Source organism: Carcharodon carcharias, chromosome 6, assembly GCF_017639515.1.
Source record: "Carcharodon carcharias isolate sCarCar2 chromosome 6, sCarCar2.pri, whole genome shotgun sequence".
Taxonomy (NCBI): domain Eukaryota; kingdom Metazoa; phylum Chordata; class Chondrichthyes; order Lamniformes; family Lamnidae; genus Carcharodon; species Carcharodon carcharias.
The window spans coordinates 197,518,352-197,529,579 of NC_054472.1; positions in this window are offsets into that span (position 1 = coordinate 197,518,352).

An 11,228-nucleotide genomic window follows, 5' to 3' on the forward strand; every position below is an offset into this window, starting at 1 on the left:
TGTAAATAGATTCATTGAGCAGAGCGGGGCTGTAAAGAGAGAAGTTCAGTGAGCAGCGTGGGACTGTAAAGAGAGAGATTCAGTGAGCAGAGCAGCGAGGTAAAGAGAGAGATTCAGTGAGCAGAGGGCAGTTGTAAATAGAGAGATTCAGTGAGCAGAACGTGGCTGCATAGAGAGAGGTTCAGTGACAGAGTGGGACTGGAAAGAGAAAGATTCAGTGAGCAGAGCGGGGTTGTAGAGAGAGAGATTCAGTGAGCTGAGGGTGGTTCTGAAGAGAAAGATTCAGTGAGAATAGCGGGGTGTAGAGAGAGATTCAATGAACAGAGCGGGACATTAAAGAGAGAGATTAAGTGAGCAGAGCGGGGTGTAAAGAGAGAGATTCAGTGAGCTGAACAGGATTTTAAATACTGAGATTTTGTGAGCATAGTGGGACTGTAAGGACAGAGATTGAGTGAGCAGAGCGGGGTTGTAAAGAGAGAAATTCAGAGAACAGATCGGAACTTTAAAGAGTGAAATTCAGTTAGCAGAGCGGGGCTATAAAGAGAGAGGTTCAGTGAACAGAGCCGTACTTTAAAGGGAAGATTCAGTGAGCAGAGCGGGACTGTAAAGAGAGAGATTCAGTGAGCAGAGCGGGACTGTAAAGAGAGAGATTCAGTGAGCAGAGCGGGACTGTAAAGAGAGAGATTCAGTGAACAGATCGGGATTTAAAGACAGAGATTCACTTAGCAGAGCAGGGCTGTAAAGAGAGAGGTTCAGTGAACAGAGCAGGACTGTAAAGAGAGAGATTCAGTGAGCAGAGCAGGACTGTAAAGAGAGACATTCAGTGAGCAGAGCGGGACTGTAAAGAGAGAGATTAAGTGAGCAGACCGGTGCTGTTAATAGAGAGATTCAATTAACAGAGCAGGACTGTTAATCGAGAGGTTAAGTTAGCAGGGCAGTAATTTAAAGAGAGAGATTAAGTGAGCAGAGCGGTGCTGTTAAGAGAGAGATTCAATTAACAGAGCAGGACTGTTAATCGAGAGGTTAAGTTAGCAGGGCAGTACTTTAAAGAGAGAGATTCAGTGAGCAGAGTGGGATGTAAATCGAGAGGTTCAGTTAGTAGGGCATGACTTTAAAGAGCGAGATTCAATGAGCAGAGAGGGACTGTAACTAGATTCTGTGAGCAGAGTGGGACAGTCAAGAGAGAGATTCAGTGAGCAGAGCGTGACTGTAAAGAAAGAGATTCAGTGAGCAGAGCGGGGCTGTGAAGAGAGTGATTCAGTGAGCAGAGCGGGACTGTGAAGAGAGAGATTCAGTGAGCAGAGCAGGGAAATAAATAGAGAGATTCAGTGAGCTGAGGGCACTTGTAAAGAGAGACATTCAGTGAGCAGAGCAGGGAAATAAATAGAGAGATTCAGTGAGCTGAGGGCACTTGTAAAGAGAGACATTCAGTGAGCAGAGCAGCGAAATAAATAGAGAGATTCAGTGAGCTGAGGGCACTTGTAAAGAGAGAGATTCCATGAGCAGAGCGTGGCTTATAGAGAGATGTTCACTTACAGAGCAGGGCTGAAAAGAGAGAGATTCAGTGAGCAGAGCGGAGATGTTAAGGGACAGATTCAATTAACAAAACAGGACTGTTAATTGAGAGGTTCAGTTAACAGGGCAGTATTTTAAAGAGAGAGATTCAGTGAGCAGAGCGGGACTGTAAAGAGAGATTCAGTGAGCAGAGCAGGGCTGTAAAGAGAGAGGTTCAGTGAGCAGAGCGGGGCTGTAAAGAGAGAGATTCAGTGAGCAGAGCGGGGCTGTAAAGAGAGAGATTCAGTGAGCAGAGCGGGGCTGTAAAGAGAGAGATTCAGTGAGCAGAGCAGGACTGTAAAGAGACACATTCAGTGAGCAGGGCGGGAGTGGAAAGAGAGAGCTTCAGTGAGCACAGCGGGGCTGTTAAGGGAGAGATTCAATTAACAGAGCTGGACTGTTAATCGAGAGGTTAAGTTCGCAGGGCAGTACTTTAAAAAGAGAGATTCAGTGAGAAGAGCGGGATGAAAATCGGGAGGTTCAGTTAGCAGAGCATGACTTTAAAGAGCGAGCTTCAATGAGCAGAGCGGGACTGTAACTAGATTCTGTGAGCAGAGTGGGACAGTCAAGAGAGAGATTCAGTGAGCAGAGCAGGACTGTAAAGAAAGAGATTCAGTGAGCAGAGCGGGGCTGTGAAGAGAGAAATTCAGTGAGCAGAGTGGGACCGTAAAGAGAGACATTCAGTGAGCAGAGCAGGAAAGTAAATAGAGAGATTCAGTGAGCTGAGGGCACTTGTAAAGAGAGAGATTCCGTGAGCAGAGCGGGGCTCAATAGAGTGAGGTTCAGTGTCAGTGCGGGGTTGTAAAAAGAGAGATTCAGTGAGCAGAGAGGGGGTATAAAGAGAGAGAATTAGGGAACAGATCGGGACTTTAAAGAAAGATTCAGTGAGCAGAGCGGGGGTGTAAAGAGAGTGATTCAGTGAGAAGAGCGGGACTGTAAAGAGAGAGATTCAGTGAGCAGAGTGGGGTTGTAAAGAGAGAGATTCATTGAGCAGAGGGCAGTTGTAAAGAGAGAGATTCAGTGAGCAGAGCGGGGCTGTAAAGAGAGAGATTCAGTGAGCAGAACGGAACTGTAAAGAGAGAGATTCAGGGAGCAGAGAAGGGATGTTAAGAGACAGATTCAATTAACAAAGCAGGACTGTTAATCGTGAGGTTCAGTTAGCAGGGCAGTACTTTAAAGAGAGCGATTCAGTGAGCAGAGCAGGTCTGTAAAGACAGAGATTCTGTGAGCAGATCAGGACTGTAAAGAGAGAAATTCAATTAGCAGAACTGGGTTGTTAATCGAGAGGTTCAGCTAGCAGAGCGGGACTGAAAAGTGAGAGATTCAGTGAGCAGAGCGGTACGGTAAATAAAGAGATTCAGTGAGCAGAGCAGGGAGCTAAAGAGAGAGATTCAGTGAGCCGAGGGCAGTTGTAAAGAGAGAGATTCAGTGAGCAGAGCATGGCTGTATAGAGAGAGGTTTAGTGACAGAGCGGGACTGTAAAGAGACAGATTCACTGAGCAGAGCGGGGTTGTAGAGAGAGAGATTCAGTGAGCTGAGGTTGGTCCTAAAGAGAAAGATTCAGTGAGAATAGCGGGGTGTAAAGAGAGATTCAATGAACAGAGCGGGACATTAAAGAGAGAGATTCAGTGAGCAGAGCGGGACTGAAAAGAGAGAGATTCAGTTAGGAGAACGAGACAGTAAAGAGAGAAATTCAGTGAGCAGAGCGTGGAGGTAAAGAGAGAGATTGAGTGAGCCGAAGGTAGTTGTAAAGAGAAAGATTCAGTGAGCAGAGCGGGGCTTTATAGAGAGAGGTTCACTGACAGAGCGGAGCTGTAAAGAGAGAGATTCAGTGAGCAGAGCGGGGCTTTATAGAGAGAGGTTCACTGACAGAGCGGGCGTGTAAAGAGAGAGATTCAGTGAGAAGAGCAGGACTGTAAAGAGAGAGATACAGTGAGCAGAGTGGGGTTGTAAAGAGAGAGATCCAGTGAGCAGAACGGAACTGTAAAGAGAGAGATTCAGTGAGCAGAGTGGGAATGTTAAGGGACAGATTCAGTTAACAAAGCAGGACTGTTAATCGAGAGGTTCAGTTAGCAGGGCAGTATTTTAAAGAGAGAGATTCAGTGAGCAGAGCGTGACTGTATAGAGAGAGGTTCAGTGACAGAGCGGGACTGGAAAGAGAAATACGCAGTGAGCAGAGCGGGGCTGTAAAGAATGAGATTCAGTGAGCAGAACACGATTTTAAATACTGAGATTTTGTGAGCATAGCGGGATGGTAAAGAGAGAGATTGATTGAGCAGAGCGGGACTGTAAAAAGAGAGATTGAGGGAGCAGAGCGGGACTGTAAAGAGAGAAATTCATAGAACAGATCCGCACTTTAAAGAGAGACATTCAGGTAGCAGAGCGGGGCTATAAAGAGAGAGGTTCAGTGAACAGAGCCGTACTTTAAAGGGAGACATTCAGTGAGCAGAGCGGGACTGTAAAGAGAGACATTCAGTGAGCAGAGAGGGACTGTAAAGAGAGAGATTCAGTGAGCAGAGCAGGACTTTAAGTAGAGAGATTCAGGGAGCAGAGGTGAACCGTAAATTGAGAGGTTCAATCAGCAGAGCATGACTTTAAAGAGCATGATTCAACGAGCAGAGGGAGACTGTAAATAGATTCTGTGAGCAAAGCGGGACTGTCAAGAGAGAGATTCAGTGAGCAGCGCGGGACTGTAAACAGAGAGATTCAGTGAGCAGAGCGGGGGTGTAAAGAGAGAGATTCAGTGAGCAGAACAGGGCTGTAAAGAGAGAAATTCTTTGAGCACAGTGGGACTGTAAAGAGAGTGATTCAGTGAGCAAAGCGGGACTGTAAAGAGAGAGATACAGTGAGCAGAGTGGGGTTGTAAAGAGAGAGATACAATGAGCAGAGTGGGGTTGTAAGGAGAGAGATACAGTGAGCAGAGTGGGGTTGTAAAGAGAGAGATCCAGTGAGCAGAGCGGGGGTGTAAAGAGAGAGATTTATTGAGCAGAGGGCAGTTGTAAAAAGAGAGATTCAGTGAGCAGAGTGGGGATGTTAAGAGACAAATTCAGTGAGCAGAACGGAACTGTAAAGTGAGAGATTCAGTGAGCAGAGCGGGGATGTTAAGAGACAGATTCAATTAACAAAGCAGGACAGTTAATCGAGAGGTTCAGTTAGCAGGGCAGTACTTTAAAGAGAGAGATTCAGAGAGCAGAGCGGGACTGTATAGAGCGAGAATGGGTGAGCAGAGCGGGACTGTAAAGAGAGAAATTCAGTGAACAGATCGGAATTTTAAAGAGAGAGATTCAGTTAGCAGAGCGGGGCTAAAAAAAGAGAGAGATTCAGTGAGCAGAGCGGGGCTGTAAAGAGAGAGATTCAGTGAGAAGAGCGGGACTGTAAAGAGAGAGATTCAGTGAGCAGAGCGGGGCTGTAAAGAGAGAGATTCAATTAACAGAGCAGGACTGTTAATCGAGGGGTTCATTTAGCAAGGCAGTACTTTAAAGAGAGAGATTCAGTGAGCAGAGCAGCGGTGTAAAGAGAGAGATTCAGTGAGCAGAGCGGGGTTGTAAAGAGAGAGATTGAATTAGGAGAGCTGGGTTGTTAATCGAGAGGTTCAGCTAGCAGAGCGGGACTGTAAAGTGAGAGATTCAGTGAGCAGAGCGGGATGGTAAATAAAGAGATTCAGTGAGCAGAGCAGGGAGGTAAAGAGAGAGATTCAGTGAGCAGAGGGCAGTTGTAAAGAGAGAGATTCAGTGAGCAGAGCGTGGCTGTATAGAGAGAGGTTTAGTGACAGAGCGGGACTGTAAAGAGAGAGATTCACTGAGCAGAGCGGGGTTGTAGAGAGAGAGATTCAGTGAGCTGAGGGAGGTTCTAAAGAGAAAGATTCAGTGAGAATAGCGGGGTCTAAAGAGTGATTCAATGAACAGAGCGGGACATTAAAGAGAGAGATTCAGTGAGCTGAGCGGGGCTGTAAAGAGAGAGATTCAATGAGCAGTACAGGATTTCAAATATTGAGATTTTGTGGGAATAGCGGGACTGTAAGGAGAGAGATTGAGTGAACAGAGATGGGCTATAAAGAGAGATGTTCAGTGAACAGAGCCGTACTTTAAAGGGAGAGATTCAGTTTGCAGAGCGGGACTGTAAAGAAACAGATTCAGTGAGCAGAGCAGGACTGTAAAGAAAGAGATTCAGTGAGCAGAGCAGGACTGTAAAGGGACACATCCAGTGAGCAGAGCGGGACTGTAAACAGAGAGATTCAGTGAGCAGAGCGGGGCTGTTAAGAGAGATTCAATTAACAGAGCAGGACCGTAAATTGAGAGGCTCAGTGAGCAGAGCATGCCTTTAAAGAGAGAGATTCAGTGAGCAGAGCGAGAATGTAACTAGATTCTGGGAGCAGAGCGGGACTGACAAGGGAGAGATTCAGTGAGCAGAGCGGGACTGAAAAGAGAGAGTTTCAGTGAGCAGCATGAGACAGTAAAGAGAGAAATTCAGTGAGCAGAGCGGGACTGAAAAGAGAGGTTCAGTGAGCAGCACAGGACTGTAAAGAGAGAGATTCAGTGAGCAGAGCGGGGTGTAACGAGAGAGATTCAGTGAGCAGAGTGTGGAGGTAAATTGAGAGATTGAGTGAGCAGAAGGCAGTTGTAAAGAGAGAGATTCAGTGAGCAGAGCGGGGTTGTAAAGAGAGAGATTCAGTGAGCAGAGTGGGGATGTAAAGAGAGAGATCCAGTGAGCAGAACGGAACTGTAAAGAGAGAGATTCAGTGAGCTGAGCGGGGATGTTAAGGGACAGATTCAATTAACTAAGCAGGACTGTTAATCGAGAGGTTCAGTTAGCAGGGCAGTATTTTAAAGAGAGAGATTCAGTGAGCAGAGCGTGGCTGTATAGAGAGAGTTTCAGTGACAGAGCGGGACTGGAAAGAGAAATATTCAGTGAGCAGAGCGGGGTTGTAAAGAGAGATATTCAGTGAGCTGAGGGTGGTTCTGAAGAGAAAGATTCAGTGAGAATAGCGGGGTGTAAAGAGAGATTCAATGACCAGAGCGGGACATTAAAGAGGGAGATTCGGTGAGCAGAGTGGGGCTGTAAAGAGAGAGATTCAGTGAGCAGAGCGGGCTTTATAGAGAGAGGTTCACTGACAGAGCGGAGCTGTAAAGAGAGAGATTCAGTGAGCAGAGCGGGGTTGTAAAGAGAGAGATTCAGTGAGAAGAGCAGGACTGTAAAGAGAGAGATTCAGTGAGCAGAGTGGGGTTGTAAAGAGAGAGATCCAGTGAGCAGAACGGAACTGTAAAGAGAGTGATTCAGTGAGCAGAGGGTGGTTCTAAAGAGAAAGATTCAGTGAGAATAGCAGGGTGTAAAGAGAGATTCAATGAACAGAGCGGGACATTAAAGAGAGAGATTCAGTGAGCAGAGCGGGGCTGTAAAGAGAGAGATTCAGTGAGCAGAACACGATTTTAAATACTGAGATTTTGTGGGAATAGCGGGACTGTAAGGACAGAGATTGAGTGAGCAGAGCAGGACTGTAAAGAGAGAAATTCAGAGAACAGATCGGAACTTTAAAGAGTGAAATTCAGTTAGCAGAGCGGGGCTATAAAGAGAGAGGTTCAGTGAACAGAGCAGGACTGTAAAGAGAGATATTCAGTGAGCAGAGCAGGACTGTAAAGAGAGAGATTCAGTGAGCAGAGCGGGGCTGTTAATCGAGAGGTTCAGTTAGCAGGGCAGTACTTTAAAGAGAGAGATTCAGTGAGCCGAGCGGGACCTTAAATTGAGAGGTTCAGTTAGCAGAGCATGCCTTTAAAGAGCGAGATTCAGTGAGCAGAGCGAGAATGTAACTAGATTCTGTGATCAGAGCGGGACTGTCAAGAGAGAGATTCAGTGAGCAGAGCAAGACTGAAAAGAGAGAGATTCAGTGAGCAGCACGGGACAGTAAAGAGAGAAATTCAGTGAGCAGAGTGGGACTGAAAAGAGAGAGATTCAGTGAGCAGCACAGGACTGTAAAGAGAGAGATTCAGTGAGCAGAGCGTGGAGGTAAATTGAGAGATTGAGGGAGCAGAAGGCAGTTGTAAAGAAAAAATTCCGTGAGCAGAGCAGGAATGTAAAGAGAGAGACACAGTGAGCAGCGTGGGGTTGTAAAGAGAGAGATCCAGTGGGCAGAATGGAACTCTAAAGACAGAGATACAATGAGCAGAGTGGGGTTGTAAAGAGAGAGATCCAGTGAGCAGAACGGAACTGTAAAGAGAGAGATTCAGTGAGCACAGCGGGGATGTTAAGGGAAAGATTCAATTAACAAAGCAGGACTGTTAATCGAGAAGTTCAGTTAGCAGGGCAGTATTTTAAAGAGAGTGATTCAGTGAGCAGAGCGGGACTGTAAAGAGAGAGATTCAGTGAGCAGAGCGGGACTGTAAAGAGAGAATTTCAGTGATCAGGGCGGGACTGTAAAGAGAGAGATTCAGTGAATAGAGCGGGGCTGTTAAGACAGAGATTCAATTAACAGAGCAGGACTGTTAATCGAGAGGTTAAGTTAGCAGGGCAGTACTTTAAAGAGAGAGCTTCAGTGAGCAGAACAGGACTGTAAATCGAGAGGTTCAGTTAACAGAGCATGACTTTAAAGAGCGAGATTCAATGAGCAGAGCGGGACTGGAAGTAGATTCTGTGAGCCGAGTGGGACAGTCAAGAGAGAGATTCAGTGAGCAGAACGGGACTGTAAAGAAAGAGATTCAGTGAGCAGAGTGGGGCTGTAAAGAGAGAAATTCAGTGAGCAGAGTGGGACCGTAAAGAGAGAGATTCAGTGAGCAGAGCAGGGAAGTAAATAGAGAGATTCAGTGAGCTGAGGGCACTTGCAAAGAGAGACATTCCATGAGCAGAGCGGGGCTTAATAGAGTGAGGTTCAGTGACAGAGCGGGGCTGTAAAGGGAGAGATTCAGTGAGCAGAGCGGGGTTGTTAAAAGAGATTCAGTGAGCAGAGCGGGGGAGTAAAGAGAGTGATTCAGTGAGAAGAGCGGGACTGTAAAGAGAGAGAATCAGTGAGCAGAGAGCCGTTGTAAAGAGAGAGATTCAGTGAGCAGAACGGGGTTGTAAAGCGAGAGATCCAGTGGGCAGAATGGAACTCTAAAGACAGAGATACAATGAGCAGAGTGGGGTTGTAAAGAGAGAGATCCAGTGAGCAGAACGGAACTGTAAAGAGAGAGATTCAGTGAGCACAGCGGGGATGTTAAGGGACAGATTCAATTAACAAAGCAGGACTGTTAATCGAGAAGTTCAGTTAGCAGGGCAGTATTTTAAAGAGAGTGATTCAGTGAGCAGAGCGGGACTGTAAAGAGAGAAATTCAGTGATCAGGGCGGGACTGTAAAGAGAGAGATTAGGTGAGCAGAGCGGGGCTGTTAAGAGAGAGATTCAATTAACAGAGCAGGACTGTTAATCGAGAGGTTAAGTTAGCAGGGCAGTACTTTAAAGAGAGAGCTTCAGTGAGCAGAACAGGACTGTAAATCGAGAGGTTCAGTTAACAGAGCATGACTTTAAAGAGCGAGATTCAATGAGCAGAGCGGGACTGGAAGTAGATTCTGTGAGCCGAGTGGGACAGTCAAGAGAGAGATTCAGTGAGCAGAACGGGACTGTAAAGAAAGAGATTCAGTGAGCAGAGTGGGGCTGTAAAGAGAGAAATTCAGTGAGCAGAGTGGGACCGTAAAGAAAGAGATTCAGTGAGCAGAGTGGGGCTGTAAAGAGAGAAATTCAGTGAGCAGAGCGGGACTGTAAAGAGAGAGATTCAGTGAGCAGAACGGGGTTGTAAAGCGAGAGATTCAGTGAGCAGAGCAGGACTGTAAAGAGAGAGATTCAGTGAGCAGAGCGGGACTGTAAAGACAGATATTCAGTGAGCAGAACGGAACTGTAAAGAGAGAGATTCAGTGAGCAGAGCCGGGCTATAAAGAGAGAGGTTCAGTGAACAGAGCCGTACTTTAAAGGGAGAGATTCAGTTTGCAGAGCGGGACTGGAAAGAAACAGATTCAGTGAGCAGATAAGGACTGTAAAGAGAGACATTCAGTGAGCAGAGCGGGACTGTAAAGGGACACACTCAGTGAGCAGAGCGGGACTGTAAAGAGAGAGATTCAGTGAGCAGAGCATGCCTTTAAAGAGAGAGATTCAGTGAGCAGAGCGAGAATGTAACTAGATTCTGTGAGCAGAGCGGGACTGACATGAGAGAGATTTTTGAGCAGAGCGGGGGTGTAACGAGAGAGATTCAGTGAGCAAAGCGGGGTTGTAAAGAGAGAGATTCAGTGAGCAGAGTGGGGTTGGAAAGAGAGACATCCAGTGAGCAGAATGGAACTGTAAAGAGAGAGATTCAGTGAGCAGAGCAGAGATGTTAAGGGACAGATTCAATTAATAAAGCAGGACTGTTAATCGAGAGATTCAGTTAGCAGGACAGTATTTTAAAGAGAGAGATTCAGTGAGCAGAGCGGGACTGTAACTAGATTCTGTGAGCAGAGTGGGACAGTCAAGAGAGAGATTCAGTGAGCAGAGTGGGACTGTAAAGAGAGAGATTCAGTGAGCAGAGCAGGACTGTAAAGAGAGAGATTCAGTGAGCAGAGCGGGGCTGTAAAGAGAGAGATTAAGTGAGCAGAGCTGGGCTGCTAAAAGAGAGATTCAACTAACACAGCAGGACTGTTAATCGAGAGGTTAAGTTAGCAGGGCAATACTTTAAAGAGAGAGATTCAGTGAGCAGAGTGGGATGTAAATCGAGAGGTTCAGATAGCAGAGCATGACTTTAAAGAGCGAGATTCAACGAGCAGAGCGGGACTGTAACTAGATTCCGTGAGCAGAGCGGGACTGTAAAGAGAGAGATTCAGTGAGCAGAGGGCAGTTGTAAAGAGAGAGATTCAGTGAGCAGAGCGGGGTTGTAAAGAGAGAGATTCAGTGAGCTGAGGGAGCTTCTAAAGAGAAAGATTCAGTGAGAATAGCAGGGTGTAAAGAGAGATTCAATGAACAGAGAGGGACATTAAAGAGAGAGATTCAGTGAGCAGAGCGGGGTTGTAATGAGAGAGATTCTGTGAGCAGAGCGGCGGTGTATAGAGAGAGATTCAGTGAACAGATCGGGACTTTAAAGGGAGATTCAGTAAGCAGAGTAGGACTGGAAAGAGAGAGATTCAGTGAATAGAGCGGGGCTGTTAAGACAGAGATTCAATTAACAGAGCAGGACTGTTAATCGAGAGGTTAAGTTAGCAGGGCAGTACTTTAAAGAGAGAGCTTCAGTGAGCAGAACAGGACTGTAAATCGAGAGGTTCAGTTAACAGAGCATGACTTTAAAGAGCGAGATTCAATGAGCAGAGCGGGACTGGAAGTAGATTCTGTGAGCCGAGTGGGACAGTCAAGAGAGAGATTCAGTGAGCAGAACGGGACTGTAAAGAAAGAGATTCAGTGAGCAGAGTGGGGCTGTAAAGAGAGAAATTCAGTGAGCAGAGTGGGACCGTAAAGAGAGAGATTCAGTGAGCAGAGCAGGGAAGTAAATAGAGAGATTCAGTGAGCTGAGGGCACTTGCAAAGAGAGACATTCCATGAGCAGAGCGGGGCTTAATAGAGTGAGGTTCAGTGACAGAGCGGGGCTGTAAAGGGAGAGATTCAGTGAGCAGAGCGGGGTTGTTAAAAGAGATTCAGTGAGCAGAGCGGGGGAGTAAAGAGAGTGATTCAGTGAGAAGAGCGGGACTGTAAAG